The sequence below is a fragment of the Lissotriton helveticus genome, chromosome 8, assembly GCF_964261635.1.
Source record: "Lissotriton helveticus chromosome 8, aLisHel1.1, whole genome shotgun sequence".
In the NCBI taxonomy this organism is placed as follows: Eukaryota; Metazoa; Chordata; class Amphibia; order Caudata; family Salamandridae; genus Lissotriton; species Lissotriton helveticus.
In genome coordinates this window covers 1,537,301,692-1,537,325,898 of record NC_136069.1, presented here as the reverse complement: position 1 = coordinate 1,537,325,898, position 24,207 = coordinate 1,537,301,692, and the positions used below count along the sequence as shown (strand labels likewise).

Sequence of the window (24,207 nt, the reverse complement as noted above, 5' to 3'; positions counted from 1 at the left end):
TTATCCCAAAGGTCATTATGGAAATAAGATAGCCCTGTGCAATTAAAGAAAACAACCATTGGCAATGCCAATAGACCTGGCTTTAAATTTAATGTAATGTTTGGTAATGTGAAGCATTACAAGTAAATAGCATGGTAATGGAAATGCATTTGTGTGGAAGCAAAGAGCTGTGGAATAATATTGATGTGGGTTAAAAGGTCAAGTGACAGTTGAGGTGTCAACCCAGACCTAAACATCAATGTAGGTTAATGACTTCCCTCGCCAATCTGTGTTGATGCCAGAGAAAAACACTATAAATTACAGAGTTATCTACAACACTTTAATAGCATTACAATGTCATGTCTGTGCCCCTGAAAATTCAAGCTCAGGCAGCTGGATAACTAAACAAAATGATTGCAGCTTTGTCAAGGACAAGTACTTTTTTGTGGAAGCAACAACGTCTGCCCAATCGACACTTGTACTCCTGGCTCCCAACATGCGGGCTGAGCCAAAACCCCTCTCTAGTGATGCTCACATAATTGTCTGGTGACAGCTGAGCTGTCAAGCCATAACATAAAATTGTATGTTAGCTCTTGTTTACTGTCTTGCTCTCAGGTCACAATTTAAGACCACTACTTTTGCGATCAGAGTGGTATTTTGCTAATCAATCTGTACTGTTAGGTTGGATTGCCAAATTCCAAATTAACTGAGTTGCAATCTTATCTTCTTCAATAATATTAAAGAAGTAGGTGGCAAAATGCAACTCAATCCAATTGAACACAATCACAGGAATGGTGGCTGTATGGATCAGTAGACCACCATGTCTGTGATTATTTTTAAATACAGGGACCACTTCCCTTTTACAAATGGGTTGCCATATCAGTTTGGGAGTAAGTAATTTTTCAATGTTTTTTGACCGGATTTCGGTCGCAGAACATTTATACATCTCATACCGATTCGGTATTTGGAAGGAAAGCTTACAATAGGCCCAATCCAAATACCAAAGCAGTATGGAGTCGCAAACCCATGATAGAAGTCATTAAAATTGTACTGACTCCTAAAATTGGTTTAACACATAGTAAAAACTGTCTTTGTGGCCACAAACAGCCATTTGGACTGTTTACGACTGCAACATAACATAACGCATATATGTAAAGCGCATGTTCAGCCAAGTCTTGAGTCTCTGGGAGGTGAAATAGCAGATTTTTATTGTTACCCAGCTCAATGGTACGGTGGATTGTGAAAACGACGAGTATACCAGTCACTTAGAGTTATGCTTAAATGAAAGACGTATGTGCAAATCAAACCAACATGCACTTCTACCTCTCCTGCAGATTTAAAGAAAGGCACACAGAGAAATACTGCGAATGACCATCACCAGCTATAAGCACGTAACCAATGGAAACGTAAAGGAAAGAGTATGGTACAGCGGGTGCTGCATTGCCACACTTCAAGATCCGGTAAGAGTATTACCACATTGCTGCATTACCCCATGATTTAGTGCCCTACCCTAAAAGGGGGGCTCAAGCCTGATATGCTGGTGAAACAGTGTGAGCAAGTGCTGGGATGAATCAACTCTTGTGGGACTTGGGGGCCTGTCCCGCGTTCATCAAAACCCTCAGGTGCGGCTGTGAGTTTCTCTTAATCCAAAACATTGAATGGTCTCAGATATGTTTTGTTCAGTTTCTTATTGCCACCTGCCCATGCATCCTGGGTCCGATTACCTTCTTCTGACCTCATTGTTTAAAAAATAAAAAAGGAACCAATGTTCTTTGTGAGCAGTAGGAACATCTGGGTGGATGCTGAAAAGCAGACGGACACAGCTGGCCTGCTGTTTATAAGGGGGGAAACATAGTAAACACTGATCAAACACTGATTGGAACGAGAAACCGAGCAGGTGAAAGTAAACACTGGCATCCAGTTCAAAGTCAGACCTGGAAATAGAAACCTCATGGGCTGTAATTGCAGGATGGCATGAACAGAGGTACTGTACATTAGCCCCATCGCGTGCCCGGGGACAGGACACGTGTCTGCCAAGACTTTAACTTCAGCCCAGGCTAGGAATTTATAAATACACAGGATGTGATACTAGGAAAAGAGCACCAACTCGCTCATCTGGTCTGCACATATCCTTAAAATTTTGCAGCACCAAAAGACCTTGTATAGTCTTGGAATTTGCCTTGGTTGTCAAACAATAATTACTGACCATTGTGAGTTGCAGGCCTTTAGGAAATCACTTTCTTTGTTGCTCAGGTTGCCTGGTTGCTCATGGCCCTTAGATTATCTACATTGTAGGATTTAAAATTGGAATTTACATTTTGCCCCTCACATAAAAAGACCCAAGTATCAGTTGTGTGCTGATACCGCTTCACCACCGATCCATACTCCCAAACTTGGGGCCTCATTAGAGATTGGCGGAGCAGGAGCATTGCTGGAAATTGGCATAACTCAAGTTTCCCCTTCTCTGTTTAGAGTCGGGGGAAGCAATGTGCTTATACCAGTGAAGCTTCTGCAGCTCCGTCAATGCAAACCTCTCACCTGAAGCCAGTCCACCAAATGGGCTGCCAGGTCACAGTAACCATCGCCCCGCAGTCGCTGACTTTTTCTCTCCATGTCCAACATGCAAAGCATGGGAAAATATAGACAGGCCCCCACACCAGGGAAAAATCTCCCTGCACATTAGGGCCATTTGCTTTTTATTTAGAAAAATATAACTCTTGCTTTGGAAGACTCCCCCAGACACCCAAGCCCCATTAGGTCACCGTGTTCATACTACACACAGCCATCACCCTCTCTACTACTACTGAGAGCCCACTACCTATAGAATCTCAAACCCTGCTGAGGGTGGTGAAGACCCTATTACACACAGCCATCGCCCTCTGTACTACTTTTCACTTGGAGCCCATCACCTGTAAATTCTCAAACCATGTTGAGGGTGGTGAAGCCCCTGTTGCACACAGCCTGTGTCCTGTGTACAACTCTTCACAGAGAACCCAAACACCCCATATGCCCAAGCCATATAAGAATGCCCTAGCAGTTTGTAAAAGCTTACATTAATTAGCATCATAGAAGCTATAGAAATATAGCTCTAGATGTAGCTCACGATCTATCATACATTGTCAGAAGCGTTTAGCAAACTGTCCCCGGCTTTGGATGATATCATCGGTCAATCCAAGGGTCACCACATCATTATATAAAGATACACTTAGTGACTTTGTCCAGAGTCACCACATCATTATATGAAGGCAAGCCTATTAGCTTCCACAAGGGAGCACCACATCAGTATGCAATGCAAGCTTATTTGCTTTGTCAAGTGATGACCCACATCAATGTATGAAAGCAAAATTATTGGCTTTGTCTACAATATAATTTAGGAGCACAAAAGTGAATGCAGCCATAACACCAACCACAAGGAAGCTCTGCTGAACAGCAAACGTTGCAACTTTAGAAGGGCTTAAAACACCATCAACTCTTTCTCAGGTTACATAGGGTTACTTAAAAAAAATGATTTCTGTGGTCTGCTGTACCCGCTGCAGCCCCTCCCCCCCACAACATTATTATAATAAAATGGTTTTCCCCAGGACCAGATTGATGCACCAAAAAGCAAGAACAAATATGTAAATTAGCCCATGATGGACATTATGGGGTGATCCTTGCCAGGAACAGTGAATAATAAATGAGGGACTCTGGTCTTTCATTTATTATTTCATTTTAGCAGCCTTGGGACACATTCCTTATTTTATTGTTTGGGTGTAACGGTTCCACCCGGGACACCCACACCTGTTAATAATTTGGGGGGCTGCCCTACGGCCCCCATGGCTCTGTCGGCTTCACGGCCATCACTCATGCTGGGTGCTAGAAGGAGCTGGCTTCACTTGTTTGCTCCCACCCGATTCCTAACAGCTTTTCTTTCTGATCCTGCCTAGCAGGAGCACTGTTGTGTTCCCTGCCACCAAGATCAACACACAGGCGGATATTTACAAGAAAATGCCGCAGTGCGGTGTTGTGCCAAATTTGGTAATGCTCCGCCACACATTTTCAAAATGCAGGGATGCGTTGTATTTACAAAAATACAGAGCCCTAGTGCTAAAAAAGCTGCCTTGCGCCAGTGCAAAGTGGTACAAAAGGGGGTGGTGATGGAGGGAGCATCTGAACCAATCAAACACTCACACCCAGTCAACAGATCTGTGTTTATTCCATCACCGTTCTTTAGCCCACTCTGCCACCCCAGTTCAGACATGGCCATATGCAAATCAGTCTGACCCTGTGCCTCATGGGGCACCCTTGCGCCATGTTGCAAGGGTGCCTGCACTGCATAGGTGATAGTTTATGTGTAGGAACAATCGCACATAAACAATCAGTAATGGTGATTTGCACGTTCTATGCATGCTGCAGAATGCAGCACACATAGAAAGAGCAAACAACGAGGAGAAATTAATATTTTCTCCTCGTTGCGCCATTCTAAGATCACATATTACCTGGCCTTAGTTTTTGGTGCTCCCTCAGCCTTGTAAATCTGGGACAGCGTCAAAAAGCAATGGGTTTCACAGTGGAACGCCCACAGCAACACCCATTGCACGTCCCTTTCCTATGGAGGACTGCAATGGAAAGGGGTATATTTACAAGGTACGTTACCTTGTAAATGTGGGGAATGCTGAAACACTACCGGGGCGTCAGAGAAAGTGATGCTCCGATGATGTTAGGGGCTTGTAAATATGCCCCACAGTGTCTTGGGTGGTGAGATCTTGTCTTGCAGTCAGGCCACAGGGGATAGGGACCCCGGGCCATTACATGGCTCAGGGAGGGAGACCAACAGGAGGTTCGACACGGTGTCCCATGGTATTCTGCTCGAGAGATTGGTAGAGGTTGGACTCAGAGACTCGGCCCTTCAGTGGCTGACAAGTTTTCTATCTTCCCGCTCTCAGGCGATTAACCTCGGACCCTATCGTTCTGCCGCGACAGAGTTGTCCAAGGGAGTCCCACAGGGCTCTTGTTTGAGCCCTACTTTGTTCAATATCTACGTGGCTCCCTTGGCCAACCTATTGAGGAACAGTGGGTTTACCCCTGTCTCCTATGCGGACGATACCCAACTGCTCTTTCCTTTTGCCAAGTTTACCCCCTCTGTACAGGCCGCTTTCTCCAAGGGGATGAGGAACATCTCTCAATGGATGAGGACTAATTTTCTACAGTGTAATGTGGGGAAAACCGAAATAATGCTTTTCGGGAAGCCCGATTATTGTGGACTCCCGACTGGTGGCCCTCAGATTTCGGTCCCCCCCCGGCTCCCAAAACCTATGTAAAAAACCTTGGCGTTCGCCTTGAACAGACCCTCACCATGAAAGAGCACGCCACCCATACAGCTGGCTCATGCTATCATGTCTTGGGCCTTCTACTGAGGTTCCGTGGTTTTTGGGACCGGACTCCATTTTGTTTGCGTTGCTCGAGATGCCATTTTATGTTGCCCTCACGTAGGCCTTGGAAGTAAACGAACGAACAAAGTTGCACGGGCTTTGTTGTCCATGTACATATTAACTTGCCCTTTCTGACTTGTGAGTAAACTGCAGGGCGCTGACCTCTTCACCTGAAACTGACCCTTCGCGAAGCCAATTTCCCTTGGTTTGATTCTTGTCTGAGATTGCCAATCAATGTTCAGGACCTCGTTAACTTTTAGTTTCCTTGCACATATCTTATCCTAATCAGCATCTGCATTGTTTCTTTCCTTACGACTTTTCATTACATGGGTTGTGCTTTTCAATTATGGGTTTGTCCGGCTTGTGGAAATTGAATTTGGGACATTCCTAAAAATTAACTTTTGAGTTGGGTTACTGTAAATTGGGTTTTTGTTAATGTGATACTCAGTTAGAAAATGTGTCCTATTGGTCAGAATTTTGCGCAGTGGGTGTACATTTATAATGAGAATATTGTGTATAAATACCGATGTCTTGCTCTATGAAAATTGAACAGTTTCTTGAGTTGTACACCGTGTTGTATTGCTGAGATTACTGTTACTAGCTGCAGCTAATAAATTTGATCTCTGACGCCACCTAGAAGTATTCTGTGCCTCTGTTTGCCAAGACAGGTGAACCCGAAGACTTTGGGCGTGTCCCTGGCGCTGCTGGGTTTTAAGAAAACCCGGTTCTTCAATTGGCGCCCACGTGGGGCTCGACTTCAGCGGTACCGGTCCAAGCCAGAGGATCGTGAGGAGCCACGTGAGGAAATTCTGGAGGAAGGCCGCCACTTCATTGACCCCTGCATGTTGACGTGGACCGAAGGTCTTTTCTGCGAGGCTTCCCGCTTTCCAACGGCTACGAAGGACTGCTGCCCTGACTGTCGCCCTGTCTTGGACCCTTGATTGATCCTTTGTAGAGCGAGACGATAGACGGTCTTCTGGTGGCGTGACAGATATTTGGTTAAGTATAAGTGGGTCGCTCCCACGACTTTGTTTTGGTTCTTGGATTTGATTTGATTTTTGCAAAAATCGAAGCCGAGGGGCTCGTATATTTACGAGTGTATTGATAGTTGATAACCCCTTGAAGTTTGAAGCTAGATTAGTGAGCTATAAGATGCCTGGTCTTAGCAAAATTAGGAAATGGTTTAGTTGTGGTTGCAACAGGGATTCCCGATTGGAGGATTCGTGTCCGATACCTCCGGTTGGAACTCCGACTTATGAGCTCTATTCAAAACACGGAGTGGGTCCTATTACTTATAATGAAGTATGGGTCCGCTATACTAGAAAGGATGGTGTCTTACGATGGCCCCAACATGGAATTAAATATTTTAGATAATTTGGAAGTTGCGCTATTTAAGAAGAAAGCCCGGCCGGCAATGTTTGACTCTTTCCGACTTTGGCGAAAGGAAGCCAAACAGTGAGAAATTAAGCAAGCAAAGAGAGATAGGAAAGATAAGAATATGTCAGTACTACAAGCTGCTAGGCAGTTTAAGTCAGATGAGGAAGATCGAGTATGTGAAGTTTTAGATAGACAGCGTTCCATGGCCATAGATAAATGTTATCCGGCCTTGCCATCTTCTCCTCCGAAAGTGACTGAAGACCCTGAAAAAGATCCTTTGATGTCTCATTTACTGAGATTGCCACCCCCTTATGTGCAGGGTGCTACTGCACCTCCATTACCCCCGGTTGTTCCACCCTTTGTTGTTCAACCTCCTGCTGTTGTTGAGCCACCCGGTGCTCCACAGATGGTTTTGCCTCCTACTGCGCTGCCCACTCTAGGGTCGCAAGCTTTGCTTCCAGCTTTGCCTCAAACTCCTTTGCCTTCTGCTTCTCCATCTCAGACTCCTACTGCTCTTGTTCCTACTTTTTCTCAAGATTTTAACTTTCCTGTTTTTACACCTACTTCTTCTCCTTCTGCTCGAAATCGAATGACAGAAACTGTCGTTAATCTGTTGTCCCTGCTGTGGGCACTCCACTGAGGTTCGTCGAAGACAGACTCCACTTTGTTTTAAAGTATATTTATTAAGTGTTCATCAAATTTTCATTTTTTCATTTGATTTCTTAATCCATTGTTTTTAACAATATACATTTTTTGGAACGATGGTCCGATGCATTTCGGGCAAGAATTGCCCTTTCTCAAGGAGCCCTGAAATTCAAGAATGACATCAATTTCCTACATGACCCATCATCGTAACAAAATACACAAAAATGTACATAAAAAGCATTTTGTAGCGTTTCTGTTGGAAAAGCCAATATTTATAAATCCTTTATCATGCATGGTGTACAATACCAATGTTCTTTGAGTGATAACATGCTGACCCAAGTGAAAGTGATCGTAAGTTGAACGTAGGTCGGAGGGTGGGAGGGGGGGTTGTGTGTAGCAAGGGAGTATCTATCGTTCGTGCGTGGTAGATAACGAGCAAGATAAACTTACATAATCTTTAAATGCTGTGGATTCAACGATGCTGTAATAAAAATAGAAGTACCGGGTAAACAAGGCAGTTCCATTATCACCTCTTGTTAAGGTCGTGAAAATGGGTACATAAATGTTAGTACACGGCGGGCGCACCCGACTTACTGAAATTCTTGCGAGGTTTCGACTTTCCTTCAACGGGTTTAGTCAGGTTACAGGAACCGGCTTTCCGATGTTCGAAACAGGAATCGCGTGGCGGAGTGAAATAAACGCTAAAAACTAAAATGAATGAAGGACTACTGACCGAAGATTCAGCCAGGGGTGGTGACATGAAAGATGGACTTGCAACACCGCAACGGTGTCGGCCATCTTAAAGGGGAGCTCACTATAACGAATCACGCAAAGAGGGTGCAATGTGAATGGATGATAAACGATACAATTGCTTAACATTGTTAGGAAAAACGTCTAATGTGCTATTGGCAACGCTTAATATTACAGTATAATCCAATGAATTATAGATATAGATAAATGTTATAGACAGTCATTACAGTTGAACAATGTGTCCATATGTACCACTTGAGGTACTCATAAAAAACAACTCAGTTCAATCCGGTCATTCAGACCAAATGGCTTCAAAGATTGCAATCGATATATCCATGCAGTTTCTTTCTGTAGCAGAGTCTTATTGTTGTCTTTGCCTTCTTTCTTCTCGATTATTTCCAAAACCATGAATTTCAATTGCGCCACATTATGTTCTAAAAAATCCATGGCAATGCTGGATCTTTCTTGCCTGGTCCGTATGTTAGATTTGTGTTTGTTTAGGCGAATTTTTATTTTTCTCTCAGTTTTTCCAATGTAAATTTTCCCGCACGGGCATTTCAGCAGTGTAGATTAAATTGGAAGAATCACATGTCGCATTTACGTTGACTTTGATCTCTGTCCCTTTCATGGGATAATTAATTTTGTTGCCCTTGATGATATTATTGCAACTATTGCAGTTAAGGCATGGTCTTGTTCCTTTGTATTCAATTCGTGGAATGCTGTCTTTAGATAGGATTTCTTTGAAATTGCTTGCCCTGGTGTATGCGAAAATGGGTGGGTGTTCAAACAGATTTTTGAAATCTGGTTCGGATGCTAGGATTCGCCAATGGTTCAGTATAATTTTTTTGTATCTACCACTTGAGGTGGAGTATTTCGACACTAACACCATCCTGGTGTCTTCTTTTCTAGTCGATCGTGTTAGTGCTTTTTCACGAGTGATATCTGATGCTTTCTTCATGGCATCATCAATTGTTGCTTGCGGGTATCCTCTTTCCAAGAATCTAATATTCATTTCATCCATGCGTTTGTTACAGAGTTCTTGGTTTAAAACAATGCGTTTGACTCGCAACATTTGGCTGTAAGGCAAGTGTCGTTTCAAAGAGTTTTGATGGAAACTTGAATAATACAATGTATTGTTCCGATCTGTTTCCTTTCTGAATAAATCAGTTTCCAATCCTTTCTCAGTCCTTGTAATTAGTACATCCCAAAAAATTATCATATGTTCATCTGTGTTCCATGTGAGTTGGATCCTGTTGTCTTTGCTGTTCAGCTCAGTAAGAGCCTTCTCTAGGCTCTCCTTGGTGTTTTTCCAAATAAAAAATAGGTCATCTATATACCGGACGTATATGTACAAGTTTTCCATCCATTGGGGGTTACCATAGATGTTTCTTGATTCAAACTCAGCCATGTATAGATTGGCGTATATCGGCGCAGCGCAGTTGCCCATTGACATCCCAGATAGCTGTTGGTACCATTGTTTTTCATAGGTAAAGTAACTGTGATATAGCGTATATATCATAAGTTCCATGAGGAAGGTTTGCATGGGGCTGGAGATCTCACTATTCAGTGGGGCCTTTTCCACTGCTTCAATTCCTCCATCATGAGGAATGGATGTGTAGAGACTTTTAACATCTGCTGTGCACAGATTCAGGTTGTCATCTTCATTGATAATTACTTCAGATAGTTTGAGTAGAAAGTCAGTGGTATCCTTTACGTAACTTCTGAGTTTTTTTACTGTTGGTTGTAAATAGCGATCTAAAAATTTCCCTATGGGTTCATGGAGAGAACCCCTCGTGGAGACTATTGGTCGAAAAGGTGGATCCAACAAGTTTTTGTGTATTTTTGGTAACATTGTTATTGTTGGACCCGAACACATACATGCTACTTGAAACTAATCCCACGAACCAATCCAAACTAATCCTAATGGATTTAATAACACGAGCATATGAGCAAGGGATAATCGACGATCGAACCAAGAAATTCCTAATGGTAGAATTTCCTAGAAGTCCAACAATAACAATGTTACCAAAAATACACAAAAACTTGTTGGATCCACCTTTTCGACCAATAGTCTCCACGAGGGGTTCTCTCCATGAACCCATAGGGAAATTTTTAGATCGCTATTTACAACCAACAGTAAAAAAACTCAGAATTTACGTAAAGGATACCACTGACTTTCTACTCAAACTATCTGAAGTAATTATCAATGAAGATGACAACCTGATTCTGTGCACAGCAGATGTTAAAAGTCTCTACACATCCATTCCTCATGATGGAGGAATTGAAGCAGTGGAAAAGGCCCCACTGAATAGTGAGATCTCCAGCCCCATGCAAACCTTCCTCATGGAACTTATGATATATACGCTATATCACAGTTACTATACCTATGAAAAACAATGGTACCAACAGCTATCTTGGATGTCAATGGGCAACTGCGCTGCGCCGACATACGCCAATCTATACATGGCTGAGTTTGAATCAAGAAACATCTATGGTAACCCCCAATGGATGGAAAACTTGTATATATACGTCCGGTATATAGATGACCTATTTTTTATTTGGAAAAACACCAAGGAGAGCCTAGAGAAGGCTCTTACTGAGCTGAACAGCAAAGACAACAGGATCCAACTCACATGGAACACAGATGAACATATGATAATTTTTTGGGATGTACTAATTACAAGGACTGAGAAAGGATTGGAAACTGATTTATTCAGAAAGGAAACAGATCCGAACAATACATTGTATTATTCAAGTTTCCATCAAAACTCTTTGAAACGACACTTGCCTTACAGCCAAATGTTGCGAGTCAAACGCATTGTTTTAAACCAAGAACTCTGTAACAAACGCATGAATGAAATGAATATTAGATTCTTGGAAAGAGGATACCCGCAAGCAACAATTGATGATGCCATGAAGAAAGCATCAGATATCACTCGTGAAAAAGCACTAACACGATCGACTAGAAAAGAAGACACCAGGATGGTGTTAGTGTCGAAATACTCCACCTCAAGTGGTAGATACAAAAAAATTATACTGAACCATTGGCGAATCCTAGCATCCGAACCAGATTTCAAAAATCTGTTTGAACACCCACCCATTTTCGCATACACCAGGGCAAGCAATTTCAAAGAAATCCTATCTAAAGACAGCATTCCACGAATTGAATACAAAGGAACAAGACCATGCCTTAACTGCAATAGTTGCAATAATATCATCAAGGGCAACAAAATTAATCATCCCATGAAAGCGACAGAGATCAAAGTCAACGTAAATGCGACATGTGTTTCTTCCAATTTAATCTACCTGCTGAAATGCCCGTGCGGGAAAATTTACATTGGAAAAACTGAGAGAAAAATAAAAATTCGCCTAAGCGAACACAAATCTAACATACGGACCAAGCAAGAAAGATCCAGCATTGCCATGCATTTTTTAGAACATAACCATAATGTGGCGCAATTGAAATTCATGGTTTTGGAAATAATCGAGAAGAAAGAAGGCAAAGACAACAATAAGACTCTGCTACAGGAAGAAACTGCATGGATATATCGATTGCAATCTTTGAAGCCATTTGGTCTGAATGACCGGATTGAACTGAGTTGTTTTTTATGAGTACCTCAAGTGGTACATATGGACACATTGTTCAACTGTAATGACTGTCTATAACATTTATCTATATCTATAATTCATTGGATTATACTGTAATATTAAGCGTTGCCAATAGCACATTAGACGTTTTTCCTAACACCGTTAAGCAATTGTATCGTTTATCATCCATTCACATTGCACCCTCTTTGCGTGATTCGTTATAGTGAGCTCCCCTTTAAGATGGCCGACACCGTTGCTGTGTTGCAAGTCCATCTTTCATGTCACCACCCCTGGCTGAATCTTCGGTCAGTAGTCCTTCATTCATTTTAGTTTTTAGCGTTTATTTCACTCCGCCACGTGATTCCTGTTTCGAACATCAGAAAGCCGGTTCCTGTAACCTGACTAAACCCGTTGAAGGAAAGTCGAAACCTCGCAAGAATTTCAGTAAGTCGGGTGCGCCCGCCGTGTACTAACATTTATGTACCCATTTTCACGACCTTAACAAGAGGTGATAATGGAGCTGCCTTGTTTACCCGGTACTTCTATTTTTATTACAGCATCATTGAATCCACAGCATTCAAAGATTATGTAAGTTTATCTTGCTCGTTATCTACCACGCACGAACGATAGATACTCCCTTGCTACACACAACCCCCCCTCCCACCCTCCGACCTACGTTCAACTTACGATCACTTTCACTTGGGTCAGCAGCTTATCACTCAAAGAACATTGGTATTGTACACCATGCATGATAAAGGATTTATAAATATTGGCTTTTCCAACAGAAACGCTACAAAATGATTTTTATGTACATTTTTGTGTATTTTGTTACGATGATGGGTCATGTAGGAAATTGATGTCATTCTTGAATTTCAGGGCTCCTTGAGAAAGGGCAACTCTTGCCCGAAATGCATCGGAGCATCGTTCCCAAAAATGTATATTGTTAAAAACAATGGATTAAGAAATCAAATGAAAAAATGAAAATTTGATGAACACTTAATAAATATACTTTAAAACAAAGTGGAGTCTGTCTTCGACGAACCTCAGTGGAGTGCCCACAGCAGGGATGTGTACATAACCTATGAAGACACTTATTTCAAAACTTCCAGCGTAAACGGACGGTTACGCCGCCTGCAGGAGCACCCTTAAACAAATAAAATTTAATCAACCATTCAAAAACACAAATTCAACCTAGCTGTGCACCACACCTACCAAATTTATAGTTAATCTGTTGTCTCCATTGTTTGGGCCACTGAGTATGACCCCTGTTTCGGAACGTTGTTAAAGCATGGTTTTTTTTAGAGGCAAGTAAGATGGACACATACAAAGGCTTCAAGAGTGGCTCTTTATTGCCAATGAACTGCAGTTGAGACAATTTGCTAGTAAGACTGCAAAGCGATCTATTTTACAGAAGAGAAACCAGTCCTTTTATACAGTTTTCAGAACCTGAACATATTAATTATTACCTTCAACAACATGGTGTGAGCGTTTCACAAATATTCCATGTGTACATTTGCTTTATGCATGACGCACATGACCATGCTAATATTTAGCCAATCTCTTACGCTACTGCCTCCTGACCTAGAGCCTAAATCTGTTATCTTGTTTTTGTCAAACATGCACTATTTGATCTGGTCAGCATATGCTCGTGTTTTCTGCTTCGTCCGTACAATTTCCACACACGATATTTATTCTGAGCAAACATTTTACCCAAGCAGGAGCAGAGCAGATTGACATATTCCTAGGTCAGCGAGCCATTTCTAGGAAGTACCTCGCTGAACCGGTTTCTGCAAACAAGTGAAGGTTAGTGAATTATTACACATGTTGGAGTTACAACAGAAGGGACACGTACTCTTTCATTTGCAATCCATTTGGTTTTAGCTGAATTTCAGACAATTTAGTTTAACCCTGTCTACATCATGGAGCTGCCTTACATTACGATTAGTGGGCCCATATTACATTAGTGGGCCCATATTATTTGCAAGCAGGTGAAACACAGAAATTAATGTAAAACTACGGTTCATTTTAATGCATTCCTTCCTCAAAGGGCTAATTAATTTTTCATCTTTCACAAACGACCCTTTGAACCTTAGTTTAAAATAATTTCATCTTGAAGCATATCAATATTCAATATTTATATTGTGCATAGTTATTATTGTCAGAAATGTCTATATGCATCAATTCAGTAGTTACTGTTTGCATCAATATTTTATCATTGTCCTTTGACATTGGTACTGGACATTTGGTCAGTTGCCCCAATAGTTGGCAGCACATTGGCAGGCAATTAATACATAGACAACAGCCTATTATTAATAGGAATATTGTTATGAACGCCATTCCTATCTTCCAACCCCATGCTCTCAACCAACCCCAAAGTGATCCCTCTACATCCCAAGTGCCGGAATCCCTATGTGCTTCTACACCTATATGATGCAGTCTTTTTATTGCTTCCCGTACCGTAACAGAGGAATCAGGGACATAGGTGCAACAGGACGCCCCTATAATAGCACAGACTCCTCCCCTTTCTGCTAACATCATGTCAAGAATCATTCTATTTTGTAAAGAAACTAATCTCACAGCCTGAAGCTCTACTGTAATATTTTCAAGTATACTCGTTGTTTCATTTATTGTTGCTCTAGTAGCCTGGACAATCTGCGTATATCCCTGGAATGTATAGCTGGGCCAATCCATGGTATTACTCCTTTAAATATATCACCTACTATTTCTGCTGCTGTATCCCTTTGATCCACACTTCTCCTGCCTCGCCGTGGTGTGTGTCTTTGCATGTCCTTTCGTACTTCTTTTGTTTCTTTTATCGCTATAGCAGGTAGTACAAAACCCAGGTGACAACATCCACCCCAATTTGTTGGAAGCCATGTATAAGCCCTTTCTCCACAAATAAAATAAATTGAGTCACCTACGTAAAGCGGAATGCTATTATTTCCGGCTGTCATTTCGAATGTCATGTTACAATTTGAACTATTGCCCACCTGATAGGTCCCATTACTTCTAATACAAACACTCCCTATTGCGTTGTGTTTTCTTAATTTTAACTTCAAAAATGGTATATTCTTGTTTGCCTCTTTTGATGGGCCTGCTATCCCAGTGCTTGTATTCTGAGTTGGAAAGATCGGGGTAAAGATGTCAGACAGGGGAAATGTTGCATTCTGCTCTACTACCTCCGTGCAATTTCCCAGTGTCGGAATATCTGCCATATATTTGTTATATAATGTTTCTGCAGGCGGAGCCGTAGTTGCCCCTGCACCACCAGAAGTGCTTTTCTTTAAATTCTGTAAAACAGCTATTATCTCTATTTTTACTATCGTTATGTAAATAGCATAACAGGATGCTGCAAAAGGCAATGGAACTTGAACCAGGGGCAAACTTTGATCTACAGAAGCTGGGAATTGCAAACATATCCAGCAATTTCCCCTTGTTAGTATCTTATTGGTGTGATGCAACAAAGTCACAAAGGAATTATGATGCATGTCTTCTCTGTGGGCTATTTCTTCAGGTGACAAAGTGTATGCAGGTATGGTAGCAGGTGGTGTTGGTGTTGGGACCAGCTGTTCTATGGGATAGAACACATCCAATAGGTACACAGTAATTAATGCTAGCAATAACAGACAGAATATTACTCCAGGTATGCACATTTTAGACTTGTACCATTTTTTATCCATTTTTAGAGCTGTTTAGAGCTGTATATTTCCTATCCATCAGTATCTATTCCTATACGTTCTTTAATTAGATGTGGTGTTATTAATGAAACTATGCTGTGAATTACCACTGTGAATCTTTACTATAATATAAGCTAAACATACTAAAAGCATGAACACATATAAGGTGAGGCTGTAGTACACAATATATTGTGAACAGTTATTCGTTAATATTTCAGATGGCCTTTGAGAATGTCTTGGTACTTCCCGCCTCCCAAAGATATGCATGCAATTCATGTAATGCACGACCCTTTGGTCATGTATATCAATTGGTAGTGCAGCCGCACTTAATTTCACAGGAGTGTCCACTGTACCTCACCCCAAAGGTAGCTTTCTAAAGCTAGCTGTCTTGATGACCTGGAAAAAGATTGTTGCTGGTTGCTGCAGCAGCACGGGTGCTCGCAGTGACAGGAGGACTCGCAAATACCTCCTGGATCAGTTCATCTACTATTTACTGCAGTGGCACGGGCACTTTGCAGTGGCAGGAGGACTCGCAAATACCTCCTGGATCAGTTCATCTACTCAATGGTGGACTGGCACACTTTTTGCTTTTCGACTTTCTTTCTAGACTAATCATTCCCTGATGACTTGATGTACCTTTTCTTTGTTATGCAAAGGAGCTATTACCCCTGGTGGTAGTTTGCAATATATAATTTTCAGTCTGAAAGTACTCTACTCAAAGCTTCCTGTAATGCTATACTATTTAAATCTCGCATTAATTGATATTCTAACTGATCAAATACTTCCTGAAGGTAAATGAGTGCGTCTTCGTTGTTTTCTTCACTGCTATTCTCAAAGTCAAAAATTGTTGTCAAAATATCTGTTAGGATAATATCTAGTAGTAGTACTTCATCTACTTCCTGTAGAAGATCAGGTACCGGAATCACTGACATTTCATCTCCTTCTTCTTTGTAGACCTCAAATTGTACCTTTTTTCCTCTTTGACCGGTTCTGGTGTTGGCGTGTGTTGCTGACCTGTGTCTTGACTGGATGCCGTCTCAGGGGGTGCCCTCTTGATATGACTGGCGTGGATCCAGGATTTGTAGTTGGTGCACTTTACTGCAGTCTTTGTGGCGAGCAGGACTTGCTGTGGACCCTTCCAGCGAGCTTGGAGACAGTTGGACCTCTGGAATGATTTGATGAGTATCCAATCTCCGGGCTTGAACTTGTGCCCCTCGACTTGCAGCGGCTCTGGAAGGGCCCCCTTCACGTGCTGGTTGATAGAAGCAAGAGTACGTGTAAGTGACATGCAGTAATCATTCAACAATTCATTAGTCATCATAGGCAGAGCATTTTTGTCTGGAACTCCCCAAGCTACCATTGGCAACCCAGTGACTATTTCATGTGCACTGAGTTTTGTCTTGGGATCCGGTGTGCTCCTCATGCTCATTAGGGCAATTGGTAAGGCATCCATCCAGGTCAATTTTGTGTCAGCACATACTTTCGCTATCTTGTTCTTTAATACGCCATTTTTCCTTTCCACTGCACCAGCAGCCTCTGGATGATAGGCACAGTGCAATTTTTGCTGTATTCCCAGAGCCTTGCATGTTAATTTTATTAGTTCATTACAGAAGTGGCCGCCATTGTCTGAAAATATTATCTTTGGGACCCCAAAGCGTGGAATCAACTCCTTTATCAGGCACTTGGCTGTGGAGATGGCATTGTTATGTTTCACTGGATATGCCTCTATCCATTTTGAGTACATACACACTACCACCAGGATATACCTATACTTATTGGTAGGTGGCATCTCCACATAGTCAATTTGCAGGGCTTCGAATAGGCATTGTTGGTTTTTCAAAGTGGCCTTTAGGTACTGGAGCAGTCTTACCCACATTGTACTGTGCACATACCATACATGTTTGACATATTTCCTGTGCTGTTTTTCTTATGTTCTTGTTCACCCAGAATTTGTCCATACAATTTACTATGCCATCCCTGCATATGTGGGCCGGGCCATGCATGGCCAGACACATGGAGTAGACCATTCTATCTGGTAACATGTATTTCTCCTTGGTCTCATTCATCCAGCATCCTTGAACAAAAGACCCATTCTTTGACCAACTCATCTTTCTTCTTCTGTTGCTCCTTGTTGCATTAGTCTCATACCTTCAGTTGTTAGATCTAGTGACTTCACTTCTTGGGTTAATTCTTGGGCTGTTAATACTAATGCTGAATGACTTCGTGCTGTCTGTTTTGCTGTCATATCAGCAAATGCATTTCCCTGGCCTACTTTGTCTGTCACCTTTTTGAGAGCACTGCATTTAACTATGGCCAATTTCTTTGGAAGTGCCAAGGAGTTAAGTAATTTGGTGATAAGTACTCCGTGCTGTATCTTTGTGCCTTGTGAGGTAATAAAACCTCTTTCCTTCCAGAGTCTTCCAAAGGAATGTGCCACATTAAAGGCATATTGACTGTCTGTGAATATGTTAACACATCTTCCTACAGATAACTCACAAGCTCGTGTGAGTGCCACAAGCTCTGCTGCTTGTGCAGACAACTCGGGTATCTTACAGGACTCAACTACAGTTTCATTTGTTACAACTGCATAGGCTGCTGATGTATTGCCATCCTCTGTTCTAAGGCAGGACCCATCCACCCACAATTCTCCTTCAGCATCTGCATAGGGTGTATCAGTCATATCTATTCTACCTTTTGTTTGCTCCTCAGTTAACAAAATACAATCATGGTCTGAGTCCACTAGATTTATCAGTGGGAACAGGTAACAGAGTGGCAGGGTTTAGAACATTACACTTGTGAAGTGTTACATGTGCTGCAAACAAACAGATCTCATACTGCGTGAGCCTGGCATTTGTAAGGTGTTGAGTACGTGTTTTATTCAGTATCAGCTCCACAGCATGTGGAACATACACATCAACTTCATGTCCCATTATTATGCTTTCTGCACGTTGTAGTGATAGAGCAGTTGCTGCAACCGATCGTATACAGGAAGGTAAAGCCTTGGCTACAGTATCCAAGGTGGCAGAGAAATATGCGCATGGTCTTTTGTGGTCACCGAACTGCTGGCAGAGAACCCCAAGAGCACACCCGTCAGACTCATGAACATAGAGTTGGAAAGACTTAGAGTAGTCTGGTAGGCCTAAAGCAGGAGCAGAGCAGAGAGCTTGCCTAATGGCAAGGAAGCTTTGTTCATGTTCTGGCAACCACTGAAGGGGTTCGGGCGTGTCCTTGTGGGTCAGGGCCAATAAAGGTTTTGAAAGCAGGGAAAAGTTAGCAATCCAATGTCGACAATAACTGGCCATGCCTAGAAAGGCTCGCACCTGTTTTTGGGTGCGTGGCACTGGTGTCTGTAGAATCAATTTAATGCGCTTGTCATCTAATCTTCTCTGCCCTTTCGACAGGATGTGTCCTAAATAGGACACTTCCTGTTGAACAAATTGTATTTTCTCTGGGGAAACTTTGTGACCACGTTCAGCTAGGAAATTCAACAAATTAATGGTATAACTTGTACATTGCGTCTCAGAGGTGCTGCCAATCAGCAGTTCATCTATGTACTGTATTAGCACAGAATCGGGTGATAAATTGAATGTATCTAGTTCTCTTTTCAAGGCCTGATCTGTGAACCCCTGTGGAATTCTACGGAAACAAAAAGTTCTCCCGCCCACAGAGAATGGAAAGAGGTACATGCTACCCTCATCTACTGGAATTGAGAAGAAGGCATTCTTCAAAAATATGTCATTTCTGGTGACAATGTTGACAATATTGATACTACATTTGGGACAACCGGGAACTGTGGCACCACAATCTTGTTTATTTCTCTGAGATCAACTATGAATCTGTAACTCTTTCAGCAGTATTTCCATCCCCCTTTTTCAGGACCGGTAAAATAGGGCTGTTGCAAGGACTGCCTGTTATTTCTTTCACAATCCCTTCCTTTAGCAAGTCAGTTACTATATCCTGCAACCCCTTTAGGCCTTCTGGAGCCATTCTGTACTGTGGTATCCTTGGTAATTTCACATTCTGTTTTATTGTAATTCTTACAGGTGTTATGTTCATTCTTCCTGTGTCATTTTTATGTTTTGCCCAAATTCTCGAATCAATCTGATCCATTATGTGTGCTGGTATATTTTTTATTCCTATTGACAGTAAACAGTTGTCTATTTCCTCTGTCATTGGCCCATCTACTTCCAAGAAAACTCCATTTGCCCTACACTTAATTGTTGCATTCATTTTTTTAAGCAAGTCCAATCCCAACAAATTAAATGCACATTTTTCTGATATTAGAAATGAATGGGTGTCCTGTATTGGGCCTATACTGTATTTCAAGGGTGCCGAAATTGGGCTTGTTACAGGTATGTTGGTGAATCCCACTGACTTATTTATTTGTCCCGAGAGAGGAACATCTGGAAACTTTTTCTTTGTCAAGGAGGAATTGGTGGCCCCTGTATCTATTAATAATTCCACAGGTCTACCTTCAATCTTTCCCCTTACATATGGTCCAGTGGGATCTACAGGGACTACCATCCGCTGTATTAACTCTCTCGGGCCTCCCTATTGGTCATAATAGTCCCATTCCCCTTGGGGTCCTTCTTGATAGATCCCATCATAGGGGTGATGTACCTGCATTTTTGGTATTTCTGTATTATCAAAGAAATTTGTGTTGGGGAAATACTGTGTTGGGTTAGGTTGTGAGTCACATCCTTGTTGTTGATGTCCAGCTCTCCCCATGCTCCTTCCTCGGCCTCTTGATCTCCCTATCCCACCCCCTCTTTGTGACTGTTTGACGGGGTGTGGGCATTGAGCTCTCCAATGATCTTGTTCCCCACAATTAAAGCATCCCTGTGTGTGTGTTTGCTCATTTGTGGTGGTATGCTGTGCTGGGGGAGCCGAAAATGATCTTTGTGGGCCCCCACGGCCTCTTCCTCTCCCCCTGCCTCTTTGTCCTCTGCCGCTATACTGGTTTGCCTGCTGAATCAGAACTTTTGTTTTTAGCTCTTTTATTTTGTTATTTTTTAATTCCAAATCCTTTTTCCCTAGCATCTCGTAATACTGTGCTAATTGCAAAATTTCTGTCAGTGGTTTGCATGACCAAGTAGGGTTGTACTCTAGAATCCCTTTCTTAATTGCAGGCCTTAAATTATTTAAAAAGCAGGAGACAAGTGCACTTTGTGTTGCCTCTTTTTCACTGTCTAGTCCACTTGAGGCTGTGAACACCTTTTGTATTCTAGCGAAACATGCAGACACTTTTTCTTCAGTATCCTGTATACAACCATTTAATTTTGACCAGTCAATATGTTTTCTTGGTACCAGTATATTTATTTTAGCCATTATTTTGGCTGGTAATTCTTTAATATCTCTTGAAATGTCTTCTCCTTTTTCCCTTTTTTCTTCAGTAATATTTTCCCAATTAATTTTGAAAAAATCATCATCCTCTCTTCTTATTTTTCCCCAAATGTCTGGTGGCAATATTATAGAAAACATTTGTTCTATGTCATCCAGGGTGAGAGTGCCAACTCTTAGTATTATTTCTGTCTGTCTATACCATTCTTCTCTGTCTTGTCTAATATCAGGAAACTGAAGGGCAAACCTGTGTAACTCAACGTTAGACCATGGTGTGTGCACTTTAATAGTAGTGTGTCCTGGCTGACTTCCTGGTACTTCTCTCAAAGGCATGGTGTGATCAGGAGAAAGAACACAAGAATTTGTTAGTGTATTCCCTTCCTCCTCTTTACTTTTTTTCATTTTTACACATTTGTGTTCTAGTAATAGTAGCGTATCTAGCCATTCTGCTAATATCTGGACGGCATCTAATATTTCTGTGTTTGATGCCCTTACATCATCTAGTACTGCTAATATTATATTGACATGAGCATGGGACAATCTGTCTGGTTGGGGGTATCCATCTTGAGCAGACCAATATTTCTCCCACTCTTTAAACCAGAAAAACGCCTTTTTATCAAGTTTTTCCAGTGTGCTGCGTTGAAGTGTAGGCGTGAAATCAGTTGGGAAGCGGCATTTTCCTGTATGCCATAGAGAAGTACCATTTTTCATTACATTTTTTACCCACTCTTGTATCTCTTTTTTCTCTTTGTCTGATATTTTTATGCGCAAGTCCCTTTTACCTGTGTGAGAACTAGATGTATCTTGTTGTTGAAGATGTGTTGTCTTATCACTTTGTGGTGTGTGTACTGCTGACTGAGCTTGCATTCTTGGTGGACTGTATGGTGGTGGAGTTGTTAGTAATGCTTCTATTACAGGATCTTCTGTATCTTCCTGTTCTAAGGGAGCATTAGGTAGAGTGGGGTAAACATCTGGTATTGGTTTGTGAACTGTGAAGCATTTCTCTATTTCCATTTCTTTTTCCCTACAACTTGTTACACATCTTTCTTGTGCCTTCTCTCTATCATGTGCCATAGCTTTTCCTTTCAGTGTCCTAGGCTCCCCTGACCATCTATTGGCGGCATATGATTGCCATGCATGAAATGCATCCCATTGTAATAAACGTACTTTCTTCCCTTTCTTTTCACGTTCCCTTAAACAATCTTCTAAATAAAGCATTTTAGCTCTATCAAACGTGCCATATTCTGGCCACTGCAAATCAGGATTTTTCCTGGTTATAATGAGTCCATTGATCTAGATGAACAGCTGTAGGGTACCCTTTTTTTCGTGCCACGTACCATGCTGGGGTACCGCGAGGTGTAGGTTGTGAGACATCTAAGGCGTCCCTACGCCCTTTGGCGGTACTTAAAAATAATTTACTGAACATTTTTTTTTTATATTAGAAAAACACAGGTGTATAACCTATTTTAACCAGATGCATATATTTTTTGACGTCTTTCAAAGCTGAAGTTAAGGCATGCTCTGTTAGGAGGCAACCACCCACGGTCCCTCTTGAGGCAACCACTCACGGCTCCTCTCCTGTCCTTGGGATCCTCACGATCTTTCACAGACTGGACAGCCCTCCTCAGGCACCTATCCTAAAGGTGCCTTCAGACCTCCCCTAGGGATCCCTAATGAATCCCAGTGTGTACCTTCATATGTACCAAAAAAAACAACACTAAATGTATAAGATTGAGTTCAGTGCACTACGCACTGCCTACCTGATCATCTGACCAGTAACACCGTTGTATGCGTCCTTCTTGTTGTGGCAAAAAATTCACCTGAAGGCTCGAAGGGAGCTTCTGGTGTCTGATGTCACAGGCTTATCAATGGGAGCCTTCTCGTCTGGGCCTGGTAGGAAACAAAGTCCAATCAGCAGCTGCACAGCATACACCGAGACTGGAAGGCCCCCGAAGAGTCCTGGGACCGCAGTACATTAACCCCTGCAGAGACCACCAGTCCCCAGCGAGTCCACGGCACCATCTGTTAAAGCACGTTTTTTTTAGAGGCAAGTAAGATGGACACATACAAAGGCTTCAAGAGTGGCTCTTTATTGCCAATGAACTGCAGTTGAGACAATTTGCTAGTAAGACTGCAAAGTGATCTATTTTACAGAAGAGAAACCAGTCCTTTTATACAGTTTTCAGAACCTGAGCATATTAATTATTACCTTCAACAACATGGTGTGAGCGTTTCACAAATATTCCACGTGTACATTTGCTTTATGCATGACGCACATGACCATGCTAATATTTAGCCAATCTCGTACGCTACTGCCTCCTGACCTAGAGCCTAAATCTGTTATCTTGTTTTTGTCAAACATGCACTATTTGATCTGGTCAGCATATGCTCGTGTTTTCTGCTTCGTCCGTACAATTTCCACACACGATATTTATTCTGAGCAAACATTTTACCCAAGCAGGAGCAGAGCAGATTGACATATTCCTAGGTCAGCGAGCCATTTCTAGGAAGTACCTCGCTGAACCGGTTTCTGCAAACAAGTAAAGGTTAGTGAATTATTACACATGTTGGAGTTACAACAGAAGGGACACGTACTCTTTCATTTGCAATCCATTTGGTTTTAGCTGAATTTCAGACAATTTAGTTTAACCCTGTCTACATCATGGAGCTGCCTTGCATTACGATTAGTGGGCCCATATTACATTAGTGGGCCCATATTATTTGCAAGCAGGTGAAACACAGAAATTCATGTAAAACTACGGTTCATTTTAATGCATTCCTTCCTCAAAGGGCTAATTAATTTTTCATCTTTCACAACGTAAGCAGAGTCGTAGTCAGCTTCCTAGTTCCGAAGAGCGAGCGGTGTTGGATCTGTTGGCTCGTAAATGGATTTTAAATGCTTCCAGGTATAATTTGCCAGCAGTTATGGATGTTTTCTTTCAGTGGGAGCCACCTAAGCAAAGGTATGTTTTTGATGTAATGTGTGCTATTCTGCGGCAGGAATGAGAAGATAATGAGTTGGGTCCGATTCCGCAGGAAGTGCTTGATGTTCAGTCAGAGTTTGCTACAGGGGCGATAGTGGAATCTGATGTTACAGATGCTGTAGAGACGATACTTGCCTTCAGGTCTAGGTTACTGCCTCAGCCGTTGTATGAACCTGATCCATCTCTTAGGAGGAAAGTGAAGCAGTATCCTATGAGAGAGGTTCCCCCTGTCTGGAGAGAGGCAGTTGCTGCTAATGTTAATCAGGGTATTCAGGGCGTGGAGGCCCATTTTCAGCGAGTGTGGGTACATGTCCCTTGGAAGAGAGCAGAGGTCTTGGCTCCTAAGCAGACCTTACCTGACCCTCGTAAGAATCCTGCTGGTTATTACAAGGAGTTGTCTCAGACAGTTGAAGCGTGTATTATGAATTTAGCTGACATAGACATGTTAATGGGTAA

At 42.0% G+C, this 24,207-nt stretch overlaps 1 long non-coding RNA gene across 2 annotated transcripts in view; it reads left to right on the top strand.

The window, feature by feature from the left end:
• The window catches only part of LOC144772041 (uncharacterized), a 152,020-nt gene that overhangs the window by 65,657 nt on the left and 62,156 nt on the right, over positions 1-24,207 (top strand). For both annotated transcript variants that reach the window (XR_013599613.1, XR_013599614.1), the window contains one exon: positions 1,314-1,439. This is a non-coding gene — a long non-coding RNA (uncharacterized LOC144772041). The remainder of the gene's footprint in view (positions 1-1,313; positions 1,440-24,207) is intronic.